Raw genomic sequence first — 7,308 nt, forward strand, 5'->3', positions numbered from 1 at the left:
AAAACCAACGCCTCAGGGCGGTTATCAGGAGACGCCGTCAGGTAACACAGCGCAGCACAGGCTGGGCTCACTGTGCCAGCCCTCCTGGGAGCCCCATCCCCTCACCCACAGTTTCAGGGAACCAGGGATGTGTGGGCGGGTCGCAGCCAGGCTGGGGGACTCTGCATGGTGGCAGGTTCCCCGGGGATCCCTTCAGGGTCACCCTGATGTCACGGTGGGCAGGGGGGAAACAGGGCTCCTGGGGTCCTCTAACCCACCCCCGAGTCACCCCGAGGCCCTGCAGCCGCATCCCTTTGCTCTCCCTGGGGGAGTTGGGTGCCGCCTGCGCTGTGGTGTGTTTGGGTGGAGGCAGCTGGGGGTGCGGCCCAGCCGAGGGGACCAGACTGGGTGCTGAGACCTCCTGCCTGACTGCTGGGCACTGTCTCCACAGAGCTCCACCCGGGACATGGGGCGCGAGCTGGAGGAAGGGGTCGTCTGTCCCACTGCCTCGAAGAGCAGGGAGGTGCCCTGTGCAGCTAACAGAGGCCAGCGCGGGCTCAAGGTGAGTGCAGGGGCTGGGCCCCCCGACACCCGGGGCCCCGATGCAGCAGGAATAACCCCGGGTCCCAGAAGCCAGCCTGCTACCCCCTGGGCTCCCCTACACTCCTGCTCCCACATGAGTCTGGATCATCCCCTCCTCCCCACACCTGCCCCCATGTCCCTGCCCCTGCCTGGGCCAGATGCAGAGTCCCTGCGCACAGATGTGTAGGAACATCAGAATAGAGCCTTCAGGGGAGGCCTGGTCACCTGGGGTTTAGCGCCTGCCGTCCCCCAGGCCCTGATCCTGGAGGCCAGGGATCGAGCCCCGCTTGGGCTCTCTGCATGGGGCTGCTTCTTTCTCTGTCTGTGTGGCTGCCTCTCTCGGTCTCTGTGTCTCTGTGTCTCTTGAGGTCCTTGTATTGATCCAAATATTCTGAACATTTATCCTCTAAGATTGTTTCTTTATTAGATAGTTTGTCCTGTTTGTGTAAGAGACAGGCAGGGAGCTTGAGCGGGAGAGGGAGCCCCAGCTCCTCAAGCCCACTGGGCCCCCAGCGCAGGGCCTGCCAGGGCGGGATCCCAGGCCTCCCGGCGGCTCCCTGCAGCCTGCACGTCCCCTCTGTCCCACCTCAGGGTGCAGGTGCCTCGGCTGAGAAGGGGCATCCGATCTGCCCGACCAAGCCCAGCCGGACGGAGCTGCTGGAGCACGAAGACCGACAACTGCAGCTCGCCTTGCAGCGCAGGGACGTCATCTCCATTTGCAGCTTCTTAGACGACTATCGTGGATTTGCCACCACGGACGAGGTGCTGGACCTGCTGTTCACCGAGTGAGCACCTGCCCCTCTGCAGCCCAGGGCTGGGCCACCTGCTGGTGGGGAGGCTGGGGATGGTGTGAGCTTCCCGGCCTCAGGCTGCTACCCCACCTGGAGCAGGGTCACCCAGGGCCTAGCGGGGTCCTGGAGGGCAGCCCCGAGGCCTGGCCTGTGGCGGGTCGGCCAGAGGGGCTGTGCCTGTGCTCAGTAGCCGTCCTCCTCCACCGTGTCCAGGCCTGTGCCTCCTCCTCCACCGCACCCCTCCCCCCCGTCACCAGGAACCTGAGCTGGCCTGTTTCCCCATTGAAAGTGAGGTTTGAGAGTCCATCGGGGGTCTGTGTCCTGGGGCAACCAGACCGGGGGATCCCGGGATGCCCCGGGCCCACTTGGAAATAGGCCATGGGCCAAGCCGGAGCCCTTTCATGCTCAAGCCTTCAGGAGTCTCTGCAGGTGCGGGGGCTTCTCCAGGAGCTGCCCGCGGCCCCATGCACAGAGCTGACGGCCCCCGGGGCTCCGGCCTACTTGAAGGTCAGAGAGTGACAGCCCCCATGATGAGAGGTGGTGTCCACAGGACGACTCATGGGTTCCCCTGCCCTCCTCTAGGTATGGGTGCATCGTAGCTGCGTGTGGTGACAATGATGCAGTCCTGCAGCGCTGGAAACTGTGAGTGACTCCGTCTCCTGCAGGAGGGCCTTCCTTCTCCAGGAGGGCAGTGAGGGGGCTGTGGGGCGGGGGGGCTGCACCCTCACCCCATATATCTGCAATTCCCGTGACAGGGTAAAGGTCTAAGCCCCTTCTGGAAAACAGCAAAGGAGATCCAGGATGGGGTGCGGGCTTGCTGGGAGGCACTGGCACCCCTAAGGAGACCTTCTCCATTAGCCCCCCAACCTTCTCTCTGCCCCACACCTGGGACCCAGAACAGAGGGGGTGGGGAGCTTCACACTCCCCTATCTGGTGGCACCTGGACCCGGGGGCACAGCAGGTGCTCAGGAGGGTCTGTGAGGGTTCGTGGACCAGGCGGCCCCTACCCCGTGGGAGAAGGGAGATTAGAGTCAGGGGAAGGACAACCCGGGGGCCCCTCGCGAGGGAGGCAGCACAGAGCCACAGAAGGGAAGGTGGCGGTTCTGGGCGGCTCCTGGCAAGGCCTGGCAGGACACAGAGCCCGAGCCCTCCTGGCTTGGAGCCTCCCAGAGGCACAGTGTGTGCAGTGAGGGCAATGACAGGCCAGACGCCCCCCCGTCCCCGGACGTCTGCCGCTAGACTCTAGGGGCAGGTTGGCAGGTTCTAGGCTGAGGAGGGAGCCCCGCTTCCCCAGGAGAGATGGTGATGGTCACCCCGCTTGGTGTTGGCCCCCGCACAGAGGCTGCGTGCCAGCCCCTCCTCGGGGAGCAGGCCAGTGGCAGGCAGGACCACCAGGGGGCAGGGGGACGAGGAGCATGACTGGCCCCGACAGCACCACGTGGGAGGCCGGGGCCCCAGGTCCTGCAGGGCTTCCCCAGGATACCTGCATGTGATGGAACCCTGGCTTCTGACGCCTGTGTCCGCCTGTCCCTCCCCAGGGCCATCTCCTGCATGCTGGAAATATGGCTGGATTATTATCGGGACGACTTTTGTCAGCTCCCAGAATTTCCCTCGCTTATGAAACTTCTGCAATTCCTAAGACAGCACATGCCAGGCTCAGACGTGGAACTCCGGGCCCAGCATTACCTCGAGCAATTCAGATGCCTCCATGCAGCGGAGCCAGAGGCTGGGGGTGAGGACGCCTAGGGGTGGCTGAGCTGGGGATGGGGGGGGAACCGAGGATCCAGACTCCATGCAGCTTGGCCAGGAGCAGGGGGTGGGCTCACACCTCACCCCACGGGCTGCAGGCTGGGGACACCTCCCAGGGCTCTTGCCCTCACACACGTTGAGCGGTGGGAAGAGTGGCCTTGACTTGGGAGGGACGTGGAAAGTCCTGATGGTGATACTTTGTCTTCTTGGAGCTACAGCTTCGGCCCAAGGAAAACACCCTGAAGCTCAGGAGTGCGCCCCAGCTGTGACCGTGGAGCCTGCTGCCCCGTTGGGGCCTGAAGGGATCGAGGCCGTCCTGGCAGCTGGGGCTGAGGGCTCGGCCCACACTGAGGCGCCCGTTGGGGAGGCGAAGCCCCTGCAGATAGTGGTCACTGCTCTAGTTCACTGCTCCGCTCTGGAGGAGCCCCCTGCACCCGCGGCCACCCCAGAGGAGGAGCAGGCCCCGGTGCCTGCCATCGGGGTCCTCAGGGTGCCAGAGCCACCACCTGCCGCGGAACAACTGGCATCGACCCCTGAACAGCCCCCTGACCACCTCGGGAGCCCGCCCCAGCTCCCACCACAGGGCTCGTGATGGCTGCAGCCCAATGGAGGCTTGCCCTCCCCTGACATTTCACTGTTTCTATATTTTGAGTTTTTCTTTAACCTGTATAATGGCGTATGAGTTTTATTGTAATAAAGGATAATTTAACTTTACACAAATTTGATTCTGATGCTTTTAAATGATACATCGTTGTACTTTAGGTCTTGTCACACTGTGCCAGGCCCGGAGCCCAGGGCACCGGGGGACACAGCCCAGGATCCGGTGCTCCCCTGGGACACGCAGGGGCTGGTAGGACACAGTACAGCCAGGTCACTCCTGCCGCTGGGCCCAGAGCTGTGCAGATCACGCTCCGACCCCAGAATACTGAGGCCCCTGCGCACTGGGAGCTGTGGTAGTTACTGCAGGAGCTGACTCCAGGGCTGCACAGCTGGCCGCCACCACTGTGCTTGTCCCTCCTGGTGTCACCCTGTACCTGGGCCTGAGCAGGGGCCTCAAAGGATAAACAACTCCCACTGAGCCATACACCTGACAAGGGGCGGGGCAGCTCCCCAGGTACACACACCTGAGAACGGGCAGAGCAGACCCCTCCCCCAGAAGACCAGCTAGACGTTCAGGGAAAACCCAGTTATTGACCAAGCAACACTGGAAAGTTCCAGGGGAAGTGGAGGGATTTACAGTGTATAGAATCAAGGATACTCCCCCTTCTTTTTTTTTTTTTTTCTGTTTCTTTCTGTTGTTTCCCCACCACCCTTTTTTATTATTTCTCCTTTTTTTTTTTCTTTTTCTCCTTTTTCCAGTACAACTTGTTTTTGGCCACTCCAGAGTGAGCAAAATGACTAGAATGAAAAACTCACCTCAAAACAAAGAATCAAAAACAGTCCTCTCTCCCACAGTTACAAAATTTGGATTTACAATTCAGTGTCAGAAAGCGAATTCAGAATCACAATTTAAGAATATGGCATCCCTAACTCTGTTTCTACACTTCCATCTCTCGCTAATATGATTCCTATCTACAAAGATTATGAAAGTTTTGATGAATGTGATTTTCTCCCTAGTTGTGGGCTGGAATCTACAACAATAGAAATCCAGTGGCTGGTTTCATACTTCTTGGGAAGACATTTCTTGTGAATCTCTCCTTCCTACATGAGTATATATCCTAATCCACTGTGTATTTGCCTAATTTTCACTGTTCCCTCTGGAAATGCCACAGCCATATGCTTTATGTCCTCTTGTTTCAGTTGGTGTTTGTTGTCGGCTTGTGCTGTTTGTAAACATCATGGCTTTTGTGTTTGAACGTGCAGGAAGGAATGCACTGCGCTGAGCTTGTGGTCTGAATGTGTCAGTATGTCTTGTTCAGCTTACATGATGGGCAGTGTCTGCTGAAACATTTTTGAATGGATGAGACAGTTATTTCTTACTTGTGACCATGATCAGTTCCCTTGGACAAGGAGGTATCGTGGTGCACTGTAGAAACTGTAATGGAAGAGAGGTTTCTGAAAATGCATAAATCTTAGAAAAGGGGGAACCACAGTCTATTTCTCTTCTTTGCTAAACAGAGGCCAAGCAATACATGAGCATTTTTCCTGCCCTCGATCACTGACTTGGCTTCAAAGGGCCGTGCTGGTCTCTTGGTGTTCAGTCTATCCCCTAGAATGTGAGAAAATAAATGTGTCTATTATTAAGCCACCAGGTTTTTGGTAATTGATTATGCATCCGCAGAAACAAAAAAGAGTCGTAACCAAGATGGCCTTTATGACATTTCATTTTGTAACTCGAAGAATTTAAATTGACATATGGATTTCAAGTCTGGATTGAAGTCATCCAATGATATCGGAATTATTATTGTTGACTTGATCTTAATTGAGCAGACTTTGGTAAAATGGAAATCGGTGCACTGCACGTGAGCCATGAAGGAAAACTCCACAGAAAAATCAACAAATATCAACTTGTGGAAATTTTGTTATCTAACATTTTCCTCCTGGAATTACATCTGCATTCACACAAGCCCGTGCACACACACACACACACACACGTAGTGTTTAACATGGACCTCATGGGGACATCCATTAGCAACCCTTCCGCTCCCTGCATGATTGCGGCTGGCACCTCCTGCATGACCTTCTGCTCTGTGTTCCACCCACACCTGATGAAGTCCATACACCTGCCTTCAGGATCCCCAGAAATCACAAGAGGGAGTCTTGCACGGAGTTCTCAGACCAGCAGGGAGCGCCACTGGCCAGCAGAAGCATTCCCTAGTTTTCCAGGAGGACTGGACATTGTGCAGTTGCTCAGGCTGGTAAGTCTGCCTCTCCATGCTTGGGCTGCGGCGTGGGCATTTCCCGGGGCCCCGAGGGAACATGAATACTTGCAGAGGATGTGACGGGCTTAGGATTCCCTTCTTTGACTCCAGTTTTGGCGTTGCTGGGCCCTGAGCTCTGAGCTAAGTTACAAAATTTTGAGGGTGCTCAGGCCCCTGCTAATTTGTTTTCCAGTATTTTTGGATTGCAAGAGCACTTCCAGGGCACCCAAATGGCATTAGCAATTTTATGCTGGCTCTAGTGAGACAAGGAGGGTTGTGTGAGTCTCCCAGGTCTACAGGGTATGGTGCTGCTCTGTGGACGGAACGTGTACATTTTTCTAGGATCTGCCAACCTGGGGACATTATCCACTTGGCTTCCCTGCCCTCATGGAGGGTATATGCCTCAGGAGAGAAATGTGGAACATGCTGAGAGGGTTTCCGCATGAAAGGAAACCAAGCAGTGGAGTGGGAGAACTGTAGCCTCGTTGTGTGAAATCTTCTGGGGAACAATTAGAAATGGTCTCCACATATCGGACACTCCTCTTGAATAGAAAATGTAGTCAGTGTTTTATAACAACAACCCATGAACAATCCATAATAAGAGACATAACAGTAAAAGTAATAATCAAGAGCAATGTAATGATAGGAGGATGATCACAATGACTTTAACGCTATTAAAACAATTAATACTGCCAGTTCTACTACCACAGACCCAAGAAGTTGGGAGATTCCGGTACATATTTCTCAAATTCCTTGTCAAATGACAAGGTATCAGGACCTCCTTCCTGGGGTATCTCAGGCTCTGAGCCCTATGCTCTCACCAAGAGAATTTTTTGATAAGGCAACAGCAGGCAGCCTGTGGCATAGAAAGTCAAACCAACTAGGTCCAGGTCATTGGGGATGTTGGGAACTTGTGTGCATATCCCAGTGGGGGGGCTTCAAAGAATGGAGGTGGAAGGAGGGCTGTCTGGGGCTGGCCAGCCACATGATACCCATCAGATTTCAAGTATTTGGCCAGCCCTGGGTGCATGCAAAGAAGGCAGGAGCCAGACCCACAGCCAGGGTCCATGAACCATGCTATGACTCCCAGTAAACCCCAGCATTTTCTTAGCCTTAGCATCCCATTGCCTTTCTTCCACCTCTTCCATCCAACTACTGGAGGTCCAGGTAACCATATTTGCGTATAGAGGCTCTGGGCTGTTGGAGGGTGAGCCTCTGTCAACCAGACCAGCAGGGGTGACAAAGGCCAGCAGAGGAGTTTCATACTGCTTTTGAGTGAACCTAGAAAGTACTGAAGTTGCTGGAGTAGGTGGGCAGTCACCACCCAGTGCCTTCATAGGCAAGTT

The sequence above is a fragment of the Vulpes vulpes genome, chromosome 7 (assembly GCF_048418805.1).
Source record: "Vulpes vulpes isolate BD-2025 chromosome 7, VulVul3, whole genome shotgun sequence".
NCBI lineage: Eukaryota > Metazoa > Chordata > Mammalia > Carnivora > Canidae > Vulpes > Vulpes vulpes.